The 15,969-nt window shown below is 47.7% G+C and overlaps 1 protein-coding gene and 1 long non-coding RNA gene across 4 annotated transcripts in view; one reads left to right on the top strand and one right to left on the bottom strand.

The window, feature by feature from the left end:
* Positions 1-15,969, top strand: part of HVCN1 (hydrogen voltage gated channel 1) — a 27,300-nt gene continuing 11,331 nt past the window's right edge. Inside the window, exon 1 of one of the 3 annotated variants that reach the window (XM_028741286.2) lies at positions 1-265. The gene's annotated coding sequence lies outside the window, so the exon portion shown is untranslated. Of the gene's footprint in view, positions 312-11,614; positions 12,050-15,969 lie in introns of those variants that run through there. The other 2 variants (XM_028741285.2, XM_028741287.2) reach the window with 2 other exon arrangements.
* Positions 8,302-8,914, bottom strand: LOC144328371 (uncharacterized). The gene is made up of 2 exons (XR_013393556.1): positions 8,771-8,914; positions 8,302-8,626 (listed from the first exon to the last, which is right to left on the bottom strand). It is a non-coding gene; the product is annotated as an uncharacterized LOC144328371 (long non-coding RNA).

Here is a 15,969-nt window from a genome sequence, read left to right on the forward strand (position 1 = left end):
GAATAGGAGAGATTCTGGGGCGGGCGGGAGTCGCTTTAGAGTTTTATCTACAGTTTATTTATTTATTGCCTCCCGATGGTCCTCCTCCAAGCCGCCGCAATCCGGGTCGCCGGGACTTGGGCTGCATCTGCGCTCCTCCCTCCTCGTTCTCTCTTTTCATTATGAAAATAAATCCCACTTTATGCACCAATGAATAGCAGGAAGGCGGAGAAAGAGGCGGCGGCAGCAGCCTCGCCATCAGCAGCTGTGCAGCGTCCGGTCTTGGGTAGGCTGGCGGTTCTGGGTCTGCTTCCCTGCTGCAGCCAGACACGGTACTGGGGATGGTTTTGGGGGGGAGCGGGGAGCCAGCGGGCAGGGCAGGGGGGCTCCCGAGCAGCCCTGCCCCGCCTCTTGGGGTGGCAAGCTGGAAACATGAACCTGAGGCTCCGGGCATCCCAGGGAGGAAGCGAGCGCAGCCCCCCTGGTCCCCAACTCTGCATGGAAGAATTTCTTTCCCTCGATTCCCCCCTCGAGGAGCTGCCTTGGGTGGGGGCGAAGGGGTGCAGGGATGGTCCCTCCCCGTTCTTTGTGTTAGGTCCCAGAGGCCTCGCCTTCGGGTTTTTGGGGGGCCGCTGGAGGGTAATTTTCTGGTCTTGTGGGGTCCTGGGATTTGGTGGAGTCAGGAGGCGAGGGGTTGTTGGGTCAAAGGAGCAACAGCAAGGAGGAAAAACGAGACAGATAAACGGATGGTCTTAAAGGGGAATGGGTGGGTCCGAGCCAAACCCAGGGTTCATGAAAACAATATTTTAAAATAATAACTCACACATCTCACCCTTCCCTTGAGGAGCTTTGGGTGGTCTAGAGTGGTTTTACTAAAAGGGTTTGACTATGTTCCCTCAAAATTAGGAGTGGGAAATGGGTTGCCTGGGCCTTAAGGGAGCAAGGCGGCTGGGCCTCCAGTTACCCAAATTGTGTGTGTGGATGTGTCCTTTTATATATAGAATCATAGAACTGTAGAGCTGGAAGGAACCCAAAGAGTCATCTAGTTAGTCTAACCACCTGCAGAACATGTTTTAAAACCCTTTCCCCCCAGCCTGCGCAAACCTCACCTGATACATGAGGAGTTCAAATGTGGAATCGGCTCTTGACTATTTTGCCTTCCTACCTTGTTTGATCCTTGGCAGTCTAACTTCCTCTCTCTTTTTTAAGTGTATTAAAATTGCATCTACCCATAGCACCAGCATTTTCTAGGTGTGGTGTAGGGTTCAGGAGTGGTGCGGTGCCATGAGGAAGCCTGGAGTGTGAATGTGTGAATCCTAGAGTTGGAAGTGACCCGCAATATCATCCAGTCCAACCCCTGCAACACAGGAATCCTGGACTTCTTTGTGTTGGCTCATTGGTCCTAGGCAAGAGACCCAGTTCGCCCCTTCCAGACTCTGGCTTTGCAACAAGACTCAGGTAGCAAAGTCCTGTGGAGAGTGTATTAACTTATGGTCTGTTTGTGTGGTTTGGGAGCTGCACGGTCAGGGGAAAAACAATGCTGTCCAGGGTTGTAAAGACTGCGGAGAGAATAATTGGGTGCGCTCTTCCCACCTTAGATCAAATCTATGCTTCCAGGTGCCATAAGAAAGCTGCAGAGATAGCGCAGGATAGTGATCTCTTTCAGCTTCTGCCTTCTGGAAGAAGGTACATGGTTATAAAGACTAGCCGCCTGAGAAACAGTTTCTACCCAAATGCGATTTTGGTTTTAAATGCAGTATAAGGAGTCTCTATGGGAGTATATTGCATTCATAGCTGTCAACTTTCAGATTTGAAAATGAGGGATCAGCAGCCTCACCTGTCCTGGAGACAGTCTACGGGATATCTAACAATCCAGGATAGCAGCAGGAAGCAGCGGGAAACGGCGCTGAAATAAGGGAATTTCCCGCAAAAAAAGGAAAGGTTGTCAGCTATGATTGCATTTAAAAATGGGGTAACAGAGTTTTTAGGGGGCTAACCATATTGGGATAGCTGGGATAGCAGGCTTGTTGGTTTTTAAATGTCTTATGTAGATTTTTCAATTTCGTTGTTCTGTATGGGACAATGACAATAAAGATTATCGTATTGTATCGTATCGTCCTGATGTGAGCTGGAGAGAACCCATGTGCAGGGCAACCGATTCTCCACTCCTGTCCAACTGTCCAGGTCAGCAGCCTGTGTTAAAAGAGCTCTCGGGATAAGGTAACCAGAGATCACTAGCCATGATGGCTCCAAGCTACTGAGGGTGGCATGACACCTCTGGATATCACTTGCTGGAGGGCAAAGTGGGGCAGGGACTGCTGTATTTGTCTTCTATCTGCAGGCTTCCCAGGGTTGGCCACTGTGAGAACAGGAGTCTAGATGCTGATATTTAATGATAGCAACCATTGCTGACAACAGCGGGGAGGGAGAGGCTCAGGGGGTGAATGTGGCCCCCTCGGCCTCTCTATCTGGCCCTCGGGACAGTCTCCCTCACTTTCCCTTAAGAGCCCTGAACTATGACAATACCTCTTGTTTGCTTGCCTTGGTCATTTGACCTTTGCCTGGTTGGAAAATAGAAAGGTGAGACTCACATCCATTGCCCTGCAGAATCTTTTGCCTCTGCCCCCCCCCCCACTGGCATGCGGCCCCCAGAAAGTTTCCCACAAGGCAGTGCAGCCTGGAGAATCTCCCCCTCCCCCGCCTGACTTCTTGCCTGCTCTTCCTCAAAGCTAGGTCCAAGGCGACTAACAACAAATGCAAAAGAGAACAATAAAAACAGCCAAAGCAATATAACCTTACAAGAAAAGCAGTTGGCAGCACAATAAAGCAAAGCCACGAAGCCCCCTCATTATGGCCCTTGGGGACAATCCAGCAAAGACTCTTATCAGGACTAGATTCCCACCCCCCACCCCCCAATTTCATCTGATCCTGCAGGGCTCCTCTGAAATATTTATTGCACGGGGCGTTGAGCAAAGGTGCTGCTGTCTGATCTGGGCCCAGGATGGGAAAACAGTCAGCATGTTGTCATGAGCACAGTGTAACCTCTGCAGCCTTCCAGAAAGTTAAATTCATGGGGCCACTCTCTGTTCCTGTGAGGTTTGTGTTGGTTTGTGTGTGTGTGTGTGTGTTTTGAGGCTCAGATGTAGAGCATGTTTCACATTGCGCACTTTCAACGGCTCTTCTGGGCTCCTTTAGCAGGACGGGCAGGGTATAAATGAGGTGGGGGAAATGGAGAGCCTGAGAAGGACCTGGAAGGCACAGCAGAAATCAAATGGGAGCAAACAAGGGAGCCCAAGGTGTTTCAGACCTTGCTGGTGGTCCTGCCGGGACGTTCAGAGGAAAGCAGAGCCAACATTCTGATTTCCAGCCAGGCATTTACGGTCTTCTAACTTGTTTGCCCAAAGTGACCAGTAAGGTAGCAAAAGGGGAGGAAGCCACCTTGGGCTGTGTCCACTTGCCATTAAGGGTGGCACAGTGGGAAAGGCACAGATCTGATCCACTGGCAGGAAACTCCAGCATGCAAAACCCCAGTTGGAAGGCGTGTCTGCTCCTGTTCTGTTCAATGGGGCTTACATAGGAAGACCCCTCTGGACACCTTGGCCATGCATAGGGCTGCTCCCAGTGACTTGACTTGGTTTGGTGTCATCCTCCTACTCTCCTCCCCACCCAGCTACAAAATTAATTGCTAGGTAATTCGTAACTACGCGGTGTTTGCTTATCAATATTTAATACACAAAATAATTTATAAATGCCTTCTTAAAGGTAAAGGGACCCCTGACCATTAGGTCCAGTCGTAACCAACCCTGGGGTTGCGGCGCTCATCTCGCTTTATTGGCTGAGGAAGCAGGCGTACAGCTTCCAGGTCATGTGGCCAGCATGACTAAGCCGCTTCTGGCGAACCAGAGCAGCGCACGGAAACGCCATTTACCTTCCCGCCAGAGCGGTACCTATTTATCTACTTGCACTTTGACGTGCTTTCAAACTGCTAGGTTGGCAGGAGCAAGGACCGAGCAACGGGAGCTCACCCCGTCGCGGGGATTCGAACCGCCGACCTTCTGATCGGCAAGTTCTAGGCTCTGTGGTTTAACCCACAGCGCCACCTGCGTCCCTAAATGCCTTCTTAATTTGCTGAAAAATATTTTTCTTTTGGAACTTTAAAAGCCGTAGAAGAGAAGTTCAGACAGCACAATCAGGCCTTCTCTCTCTCTCATTTTTTGGTCAGTTAAAATGCAGCCCAAAGCCATTGTTGCTGCCATGCTGGCAAGAGATTTGCAGCTCAACGCTTACCCAAAGGGGCGGGGAGTGTGTGACCATTTTGTATGATGGTAGATCCCAGCTCCCATCATTATTGTCTGGAGCTGATGGGAGTTGGAGTCTAACAGCACCTGGAGGACCACAAATTCCCCATTGTGTGTGTGTGTGTGTGTGTGTGTGTGTGTGTGTGTGTGTGTGATTTCAGCCTTAAATAGGGCTGGGGAACTTGTGTCTCTCCAGGTGCTGTTAGATTCCAGCTGCAATCGCGGCTAAACACGGCATGTTGCTTACCTCCTTCGCTAAGTGAGGAAGAAACCTTTCAAGGGCCCTTCAATGTTAATGACAGTCTCCCTGTGTTTGGAGGTAAACACAGCTGGATGCTTAAGGTGACGGTTGTGACATCTCTGTGTGATGCAATTTTGTTCCGTTTTAAATTTAGTGCAGTTGATGTTAGAGGTCACGGTTAAGGTGTGGTACCTGTCATCATGACGGTAACTCATGTCCTGGGTTGTGACATTCAGACTGAGGTGTGCTTGGTCTTGTTATTCGGCTCACTGGTAAATAGGGGTGTGAGTCAAACATAAATAAATCACTATGTAGCAAATTACATGGAAGTGACAAGTCAGAGGATCAAACCGGTTTTTTGCCCTCCTCGTAACTTTTTAAACGAGTCTTTCTACTAAGTTTATAAATAAATTATCACATATTTCATGGAAATAACATTGTAACTGTAGTTCATGAATCATAAGACAATAGTAAGACAGTTGTGTGGATAATGTCATATAAAATCCGCTAGTAACCCACAATACAGAGGGGAAAGTATGGATGCAGCTTAGCTATGTAATTATTATTACATTAAACTATAAAAAGTATTGTCTTGACTTCTAAAGTAACCTTGAAAAGTCATTCAGTTTCTCCAATAAAATGGTGTCCCAAATCTTTTTTAACCATTTTGAAATGGTTTGTTATCTGTAAAGCTTTCCATTATGTGTCAATACAGATAAGATCAATATAGGGACCGGCCCTGCTGTTAGGTAGGGTGAGGCAGCTGCCTCAGGCAGCAGATTTGGCGGGACGGGAGAGGAAATGGAGGACAGAGCTGTGGGTGCTGTGTGGCCCGCCGTCCATCCTCCAAACTGCTTTGCTGCCTTTAGTTGCAGTAGAGGACACACTCCTGCCATCAGCACCAAAGTAAGATTCAACGACCTATCAGTTGCCATCTGTGCACAGAACTGGGATGGCCAAATACCTTTTTCCTAGATGCCTTCCCCCTTAAAAAATAAAATTGCCAAGCGCGTAAACCTGAATGTGTGTAAGTTGTGAGTTACCTGTACTCTGGTGAAGTGCTAATTGGGGCAGCGCCTGGAGTTGTGTTGAGTAGCTCATCGTATCCTTTGTACAATGGCAGTAAAAAAAGAACAAAGAACTTTCCCAGTGCTACTAGCCCTTTGAGATAGCATTTCACTTAAATGAAATCAAATGCTATCTCACAAGGCTAGTCGCTGAGAAAGGCACATTTTATCAGAAAGTGTCTGAAGAAATGGCTGTGTGATGACCCCTGGAATTTGCATTCTGAGTGTTCCTTTTCTGCAAACTCAGGACATTTGAGTGGAGAATCTTTAACCAGGCAAAATTCTTCCTTTGGGCTTTAATGAGAGATGGGTGGAGGGAGGTATTAATAGGGCCAGGACTGTGTAGCTCTTCTGAGCAAAGGGTTCAAAACCTGCCTGCCAGGGTGTCTGTAACAAAAAAATGGGACGGAACAGGAAAGCTGGCCTAATAATAATAATAATAATAATAATAATAATAATAATAATAATAATAATTTATACCCCGCCCTCCCCAGCCAAGACCAGGCTCAGGGCGGCTAACAACCAATAATAAGAACAAGTTGATTAAAATGCAATTAATGTTTATTAAGAAACAACATTAAAACATTAGGGTGCAATCTCTTCATAGGAGGAGAAAGGAAAAAGAGGGGGAGGGAATCAAACTGATTCTAAGCCAAAGGCCAGGCAGAACAACTCTGTCTTACAGGTCCTGCGGAAAGAGATCAGATCCTGCAGGGCCCTGGTCTCATGAGACAAAGCATTCCACCAGGCCGGAGCCAGTGTTGAAAAGGCCCTGGCTCTGGTTGAGGCTAATCTAACTTCCTTAGGGCCTTGGACCTCTAGGGTGTTGCTATTTATGGACCTTGAGGCTCTCCGTGGGGCATACCAGGAGAGGCGGTCCCGTAGGTACGAGGGTCCTAGGCTGCATAGGGCTTTAAAGGTCAAAACCAGCCCCTTAAATCTGACCCTGTACTCCACCGGGAGCCAGTGCAGCTGGAAAAGCACTGGGTGAATATGCTCCCATGGCAGAGACCCTGTGAGGAGCCTCTGCATCACCACTCCCAACAGAATGCAGAGTGCCTGTGCAAACTTAAATGTTTTGATGCAAATATAGAAATGAGGCCTGCCGTTTAAAGTGAATTGCATTTGTGCCATGGGGGAAGTCTTGACTCGGTGACCTGTGTGTCCCCTAAGCTGGCTGTGCAGAGGCTAACTGTGAATGAGCTGGTTCAAGGTGCCTTCTCTCTTCTTGGAGGGGGGTGTCTTTATCCCCCCCCCCATCTAACATGGAATGGAAAGCCCTTCAAATCTTCTTCTTCTTCTTTGGCGATCCCTCGTAGCCAAGTAAGATTGTCTTCCATAAACATGGTTTTAAAAGTGAGTCCGTAAGTGACTGTGGAGGCCAATTCTGGATCCACACATCCTTCCACAGTGGGGACATTGGTTTCCGGGCGGGAGTTGATCACGGTGTGGATTTGCCAAGCGTGCCTTCCTCTTAGCACGTTTTTCCCTTGCGTCCTGAGTTCGAGTGTCTTCAAAGCCCATGACACCTTTGGTCAAGGCTGTTCTCCAACTGGAGCGCTCGCAGGCCAATGTTTCCCAGTTGTTGGTGTTTATCCTACATTTTCTTAGATTTGCCTTGAGAGAGTCTTTAAACCTCTTTTGTTGACCACCGGCATTACGCTTTCCATTTTTAAGTTCGGAATAGAGTAGAGTAGAGGAATAAAGGGCTGTCAACGAGAGCCAGTGTGGTGTAGTGGTTAAGAGCGGTGGACTCGTGATCTGGTGAATCGGGTTTGATTCCCCGCTCCTCCACATGCAGCTGCTGGGTGACCTTGGGCTAGTCACACTTCTCTGAAGTCTCTCAGCCCCACTCACCTCACAGAGTGTTGTGGGGGAGGAAGGGAAAGGAGAATGTTAGCCACTTTGAGACTCCTTGGGGTAGTGATAAAGTGGGATATCAAATCCAAACTCTTCTTCTTCTTCCTGGGATTGACAGCAAGCCCCCAGTGCCAAGTTACGCTTTGGGTCCAGTATCAGCACCCGCCATGATTTTGCAGAGGAGTCTGTCCCTTTTGGGAGGCGGGTGGCGCTGTGGGTTAAACCACAGAGCCTAGGACTTGCCAATCAGAAGGTTGGGGGTTCGAATCCCCGCATCGGGGTGAGCTCCTGTTGCTCGGTCCCTGCGTCTGCCAACCTAGCAGTTTGAAAGTACACCAAAAAGTGCAAGCAGATAAATAGGTACCACTCTGGCGGGAAGGTAAACGGCGTTTCCGTGTGCTGCTCTGGTTCGCCAGAAGGGGCTTAGTCATGCTGGCCACATGACCCGGAAGCTGTACGCCGGCTCCCTCAGCCAATAAAGCAAGATGAGCACCACAACCCCAGAGTCAGCCACAACTGGACCTAATGGTCAGGGGTCCCTTTACCTTTTACTGTCCCTTTTGGGATTTCTAGCTTTCTGGGCTCAGTGCCCTTTCCAACGTACAGAGCGATAGCCGCACCTGGCATGCCCTTCTATCCTTCCTATAGAGCAGTGTTTCCCAAACTTGGCTCTCCAGCTGCTTTTGGACTACAATTCCCATCATCCCTGACCCTGCTAGCTAGGGATGATGGGAGTTGTAGTCCAGAAAAAGCCAAGTTTGGGAAACACTGCTACAGAGCTTATAGCCGGAGATACCTATGCCCCACTGGTTCTCTCTGTTCCACCAGGTTTCTGTGATGCTCATTGTATCGGGGGGGGGGGGCGTTGTGTGGAGAGAGTCTCTTCTTTTAAATTCCTGAGAAGTGAAGACCTCCCTTGGAAAAACAATATAACTCAGGTGGTTAGGAAGGCCCAACAGAGACTCCATTTCTTCAGGGTCTTGCGAAAGAACAATTTTAAACAACAGTTGATGACCTCCTTTTACCGGTCCACAATAGAAAGTGTCCTCTCGTATTGTATCACAGTGTGGTACGTTGGCTTGACAGCCACGGACAGAAAGTCTTTACAGAGGGTGGTGAATACAGTACATATCATGGGCTGTCCCCTGAGCCCTCTAGATGACATCGCAAGGGATCGTTGCCTTAGGACAGTGTTTCCCAACCTTGGGCCTCCAGCTGTTTTTGGACTACAACTCCCATCATCCCTAGCTAGCAAGACCAGTGGTCAGGGATGATGGGAATTGTAGTTCAAAAACAGCTGGAGGCCCAAGGTTGGGAAACACTGCCTTAGGACAGCGAGAAAAATTCTCAGGGACAATTCACACCCCGGCCAGCACCTCTTTAATCTTCTACCCTCGGGCAGGAGATACAGAAGAATAATCAGTCGTAAGGTAAAGGGACCCCTGACCATTAGGTCCAGTTGTGGCCGACTCTGGGGTTGCAGCGCTCATCTCGCTTCCGGGTCATGTGGCCCGCATGACTAAGCCACTTCTGGCAAACCAGAGGCTAAAAAACAGTTTCTATCTGTGGGCTGTTAGGCTGCTGAACAGAAAATAATCTAGTGCAACTGACTTTCAGGGTTGGTGTGTTGTGCACACAGAGTTCAATGAGATTGAGTGTTTGTGGGGGGGGGGGAGAAGCTCGATTAATTTCATTGTGCACAGGTTGTACATTGACAATAAAGGTATTATTATTATTATTATTATTATTATTATTATTATTATTATATCCATGTTGTCCACTAAGACCCGACACCCCAGTTCTCCCATCTTGGCTTGGAGGCTTATAAACCCTTGGATAAAGTCTGCCTCTTAAATTTGGCCTCTCCGAATTGCTCTTCGAATTGGGTTTCCCTTTAAGGTGGCACAGTATTCTTCTTTTTGTCATTGTTTCTAGATGCCTCCCAAACCTATGACAGTTGAAGAGCGCTCCATTCTCTGTCAGTGCCTGGAGCAGGGAATGCTTTGTTCTCAAGTGTCAGTTTGCTCTAACCACTGCGCTACAGTAGCTAAGAACAAAGCACTTGGGTTTGGGCCAGCTGACAGCCCTGGAACTCAGCCCTTTATAATAATAATAATAATAATTTATTATTTGTACCCCGCCCATCTGGCTGGGTTTCCCCAACAAGAAGAACTTCAGTAGTAGCGAATCCTCCGGAAAAACAATCTCTCAAAGGACTTGTTGATGGCATTTTACCATTGTACTGTGGAGAGTGTATTAACTTACGGTCTGTGTGTGTGGTTTGGGAGCTGCACGGCCAGGGAAAAAACAATGCTGTCCAGGGTTGTAAAGACTGCGGAGAGAATAATTGGGTGCACTCTTCCCACCTTGGATCAAATCTATGCTTCCAGGTGCCATAAGAAAGCTGCAGAGATAGCGCAGGATAGTGCGCACCCCGGAAATGATCTCTTTCAGCTTCTGCCTTCTGGAAGAAGGTACAGGGTTATAAAGACTAGGACTAGCCGCCTGAGATACAAGTTTCTATCCAAATGCAATTTTGGTTTTAAACGCAGTACAGTGGTACCTCGGGTTACATACACTTCAGGTTACATACGCTTCAGATTACAGACTCTGCTAACCCAGAAATAGTACCTCGGGTTAAGAACTTTGCTTCAGGATGAGAACAGAAATTGTGCTCTGGTGGGAGCGGGAGGCTCCTTTAGCTAAAGCGGTGCTTTTAAGGTTAAGAACAGTTTCAGGTTAAGTACTGACCTCCGGAACGAATTAAGTACTTAACCTGAGGTACCACTGTATAAGGAGTCTCTATAGGAGTATATTGTATTTTAAAATGGGGTTTCTGAGTTTTTAAGGGGTTTTGAATGTCTTCTGTATATTTTTCAATTTCATTGTTCTGTATGGGACAATGACAATAAAGATATCGTATTGTATTGTAGTACAAAGCGGCGGCGGGGGGGGGGGAGCTGCTTTCCTTTCCCTCCCAACCACAAAGTACCCACCCACCTGAGACCCAAACTGCTCTAGGAGACTTCTGTTGTGGGGCGAGGAGACACACCGCAAGACTTTGTTTGTTTTGAGTCCTCATCTTCTTTCCTTGTTTCCAACCCATTGATAGTGAGCAGGCGAGCTGACGTCTTTCAGAGTGTGTCGTGACCCCTCACTTTGGGGCCTGCCTGAAACCCCCCCCCCATGGCAGTTATTTTATGAAATGCTTCTACAGTGGTACCTCGGGTTACATACACTTCAGGTTACAGACTCCACTAACCCATAAATAGTACCTCAGGTTAAGAACTTTGCTTCAGGATGAGAACAGAAATCGTGCTCCTGCGGCGCAGCAGCTGCAGGAGGCCCCATTAGCTAAAGTGGTGCTTCAGGTTAAGAACAGTTTCAGGTTAAGAAGGGACCTCCGGAATGAATTAAGTACTTAACCCGAGGTACCACTGTATATGGGTCTACACGAGGGGCTGCATCCATTGCTGGCCTTCCTCAAAACAGATCCATTGAAATGAATGAACATTGGTAACAAGGGTCCGTTGATTCCAGTGAGTCTATTCTGAACAAAAATCAGTTGGCTGCAATCCTTGGCGGGCACAAAGACTTTTGTGGTGGCATTTTTTCAAAAATAAAAATAAAATTGGGTTGTGTTTAATGTGGACATAGTTCTTCATGGGGTTTTAAAAACTAAATTAATTGTTTGAACAAGGACAAGCACAGCTCCTCATAGAATACTCTGCAGTTTTATATTTATATTTTTCAACGTAACCTTGAAGCGTACCCAAGAACAACTTGCTTTGCTTCTTCTAAAATATGTTTGAGGGGAAACCCCAAAACAGGATGGAGTGTGTGGTTGGCTTCTGTTTACTGTCCGGTTACCTGCTCTAAGCAGTTGATAGTTCAGTTGCTCATCCTGCCCTGATAGACCTCCTTGCCAAAGTTGCTCTGTTCGGAGCTAAACCTGTTCTTGAGTGTTTCAGAATTGGTTTGCAAGCGACCTTGACCGCGTGTCACAAAAAGGCACCTTGCGTTAGCCGGTTCACTTCTAAGTTGTATCAACAGGTGCTAGATTTGGCTAAACTGCAGCCGACCCATTGCGCTCTGGGGCGGATTTGACAGGTATAGGACTCCCCACCCTCTACCCCCATTCATTCACAAAATGTTCCCGTCCAGTTGTCTGACTTTCAGACAGTTTTGCGTCAGATTCCAACCCCCCGAATCACTCGGGGCAAGTGGCTGTTAACTTGGCGAGATATGGCGATAGCTTGTGTGCCCATAACAAACATGCTGAGAGGTTTTTAAATGACTGGATGTTGACTGTAACCAACATTAGTGCGCTTCTCTTTTTCTCTCTCCAACCCCCCACCCCATAGCGAGATTTAGCTAGGCAGGAAGCAATGCGGGCGTCTTGCATTCGTCTGCATTGCAACAGTATACCTCTTATGCAAAATACCAAAGGAGACAGGAAACTTTGCTTCGCTCGGCTGTCTCAGCGCTTTGCTGATACTTCCAGTCCCCGGCTTTTCCCTGCCTGCGGTTGTGTTTTCTCCCCACTGCTGCTAGTGAAAGCAGAGGCTGTGCCTGGACAAAGAGAGAGGAGAGGACTAGAAGAGGTAAGAGCGAAGACATGCTAAGCTAAGTGGGGGATCAGGGATCTACGGTGGCTTTCTAGCTGGATGGAGGAAGTGGAGGGAGGAAAGTTTTCTTCCCTCTCTCCTGATGCTAGAAAATGTGGACGTCCAACAAAGCTCAGGGTTGGAAGTTTTGGTGGAACTCGCTGTCACAGGAGGCAGTCATGGCCACCAAGCTGGGTGGCTTTGAAAGAGGATGAGACAGTTCATGGAGGAGAGGGTTCTCAGTGGCAGTGATCGATAGCTGCACTGGAGGAAGCAATGCTTCTGAATGCCACTCATTGGAAACTGGAGGAGGAGAGATTCCTGCCCTTATGCTCTGAGAGTTGGTTGACCAGGGTGAGAACATGATGCTGGATTCAAGGGGCCACTGGCCTAATCCAGCAGGGCTGTTGTTGTGCCCGTATATTCTTATGAATATATATATATATTCTGCATCCATCTTCATAATAATACAGTGGTACCTCGGTTTTTGCTAGGGACGCAGGTGGCGCTGTGGGTTAAACCACAGAGCCTAGCACTTGCCGATCAGAAGGTTGGTGGTTTGAATCCCCGCGACGGGGTGAGCGCCCATTGTTCGGTCCCTGCTCCTGCCAACCTAGCAGTTCGAAAGCACATCAAAGTGCAAGAAGCGGCTTAGTCATGCTGGCCACATGACCCGGAAGCTGTACGCCGGCTCCCTTGGCCAATAAAGCGAGATGAGCGCCGCAACCCCAGAGTCGGTCACAACTGGACCTAATGGTCAGGAGTCCCTTTACCTTTACCTTTATTACGGGACAAGGAAAAAAAATCTGCTTTCTCCACACCATGTACACATTTCTAGAAGCCTTGGTAATAATAGTAATAGTAATAGTAATAGCAATAGTAATAGTAATAATAATTTATTATTTGTACCCCGCCCACCCGGCTGGGTTTCCCCAGCCACTCTGGGCGGCTTCCAACAAAGACCAAAAATACACTAAAATATCACACATTAAAAACTTCCCTGAACAGGGCTGCCTTCAGATGTCATATCATCTCCCCCTTCGTCTTATGTTATATTAACAGTAATAATAATATAATATAATATAATATAATAATAATATTATAATAATTTATTATTTCTACCCCACCCATCTGGCTGGGTTTCCCCAGCCACTCTGGGCGGCTTCCAAAAGGTTAAAAAGCTGTGCTTTCCTTCCAACTACCTGGAACCAAACCAAACACAGGTGTACTTTTAATTGTAGAATATACACATAAGTAAGGGACGCGGGTGGCGCTGTGGGTAAAAGCCTCAGCGCCTAGGGCTTGCCGATCGAAAGGTTGGCGGTTCGAATCCCCGTGACAGGGTGCACTCCCATTGCTCGGTCCCAGCGCCTGCCAACCTAGCAGTTCGAAAGCACTCCCGGGTGCAAGTAGATAAATAGGGACCGCTTACTAGCGGGAAGGTAAACGGCGTTTCCGTGTGCAGCTCTGGCTCGCCAGATGCAGCTTGTCACGCTGGCCACGTGACCCGGAAGTGTCTCCGGACAGCGCTGGCCCCCGGCCTCTTGAGTGTGATGGGCGCACAACCCTAGAGTCTGTCAAGACTGGCCCGTATGGGCAGGGGTACCTTTACCTTTACTTACACATAAGTAAATCTACAACATGATCCCTTTAGGACACCGTCACCTCAAATTCCAGCCACTTACCATTTATGTATTCATTTATTTATATTTTTTGTCCATCGAGTTTTCTTTCATAAAGCAGCTTGGACCACCCCCACCCCCAGTCCCTCCATGGCCAGCTGAATCCTTTTATGTGGTTTTTTTTAGCTCAATCAACATAACAGTTTTGCTCCCCTGACCAGTTCCAAGTGCCCATACAGAGTTCTTGTTCCAAAAACCAGAAACAGTTTGCCACAAAAACAGTCCCACTGAATTTCCTTATTGTTTTTCCAGTTCAGTTTTTTTAAAAAAAACACCAGCCAATGGAAAGTACTTGGTCACTGAAGTATTTATTTATTTACTGAGTTCACTGAATTTCCATCCTGCCTTTCCTCCCAAAGGAAGATCCCTTCGCCATAAGGTCCCAAAGGTGGATCACAACAATTGGAAATGCAGGCAACTCCCCACTTGTGCGTGTTAGAGCCGTGTGCAACTGCTGACACACGTGTCGTTTTTGATGCCAACATGGGACGGGGGTAGGGCAGACCAGAAGGGTCCTGTTGGTGCACACAGCAAGCGGGAATGGAGCCCTGCACAACATTAAAAAAATGAGAATCACGTTGTCATTGAAGCAAATGACAATCACAAGAATAGGGGCAAGTCCTAAAAATATACAGGAATACCTCAGAAGTATTGTGGGCTTGGTTGCAGACCCCAGCAATAAAGCAGGTTAATAATAATAATAATAATAATAATAATAATAATAATAATAATAATAATAATAATAAAAATAACAATAATACTAAATAAATAATTTTTTTAATTATTTACCATACTTTTTGCACCATAACACTCACTTTTTTCCTCCTAGAAAGTAAGGGGAAATGTCTGTGCATGTTATGGAGCTAATGCCTACAGATGGCGGGGGGATCTGCTGCAGTCGTGAGCAGAGGATCCATGGTTCCCCTTCCTTCCCTCCTCCGTGGCTCGCTTTGAAACAGCGAAGCGGGAGAAGAGCCGCTGAGTGGGGAGGAGAGAGGGACAAAGAGCCTGCTTGCTTTAAAGGAGCAAAGCGGGAGAGGAGAGGAGCCGCTTACGCAAGTGTAAGCAGCTCCTGTCCGGTTGGCTCCTTTAAAGCAAGCAGGCTCTCTGTCCCTCTCTCCTCCCCACTCAGCTCGCTAAATAGCAGCAAAGTTTGCCGGGGAGGAGGGAGAGAAGCAGAGCCTGCTTGCTTCTCCCCTTATACCCCTCTTCTGCATTATTAGCAGCATCCTTCTCCACCCACCCCACGCGTGTTCCTTATCCCTTGAGTGCTTTTCCTTCCCTCCCCACTTAAAATGTGGTTACAAAGCACAGATCCACATGGATCCTCAGGATTTTTGCATTGGGCTACCCCAAACTCACCGTGAGATCACATGTCTGTGGCCACAGCATGAACCACATAAATCATACATCCACTGTTTCGTTTAGAATATTTTTTTGTCTTGTTTTCCTCCTCTAAAAACTATGTGCCTGTTATGGTCGGGTGCGTGTTATAGAGCGAAAAATACGGTATACCCCACCAATCTGGTAAGAAAAGCAGCTGCCTTGATACAAAGGCCATTTTTGTTCTTGGGGATCCCCAGCCCAGTAATCTGGCTGCTGCATTTAGAAGCAGCTGAAGTTTCTGAGTCATCTTCAGAGCATGTCACAAGGACCCAGACTGGAAGTTATCAGAGCACAGAGTACTGTGGCCAAGGCATCTATGCCCAGTTTTAGCCGATGAACCAGGCAGCTCCTTGTCACAGAGGCCACCTGAGCCTCTGGGGACAGTGATGGATCCCATGAATGCCCTGTGGTGGTTTTACGAACAAAAATAGATCCAGAGAAGCAGAATTTCTGGAGCACAGGACCCAGGAGGTGGAACTTGATGTCCTCCAGATGTTATTGGCCTACAGCTTCCATCCTCCTTGTCTATTTCCCATGACACCTGGGGCGGAAGGAAGTTTCAATCCAGCAACATCTGGAGGACCACAGGTTTCCTGTCCACCTAGACCAGCCTCCTGCTTCCATAAGTGCCCGGTTAGTTGCCTTCAGGAAGTCTACAAATAGGGCCTGAACCCCATCCTGCTCTTCGTCCCTGGTGCTTGATGGTCAACAACATTGCTTGGGATAGTGAATTGTCCCCCAGAACCATCTATCTAAGGCTCTTGGCTCCATTCTAACCAGTCAGGTGAGAGTGATTCAACAAGGAAGGCGAGCTGATCCTTGTTGATCTTGCTTATCTGGCCAGTGTGT

This window comes from Podarcis muralis, chromosome 7, assembly GCF_964188315.1.
Source record: "Podarcis muralis chromosome 7, rPodMur119.hap1.1, whole genome shotgun sequence".
In the NCBI taxonomy this organism is placed as follows: Eukaryota; Metazoa; Chordata; class Lepidosauria; order Squamata; family Lacertidae; genus Podarcis; species Podarcis muralis.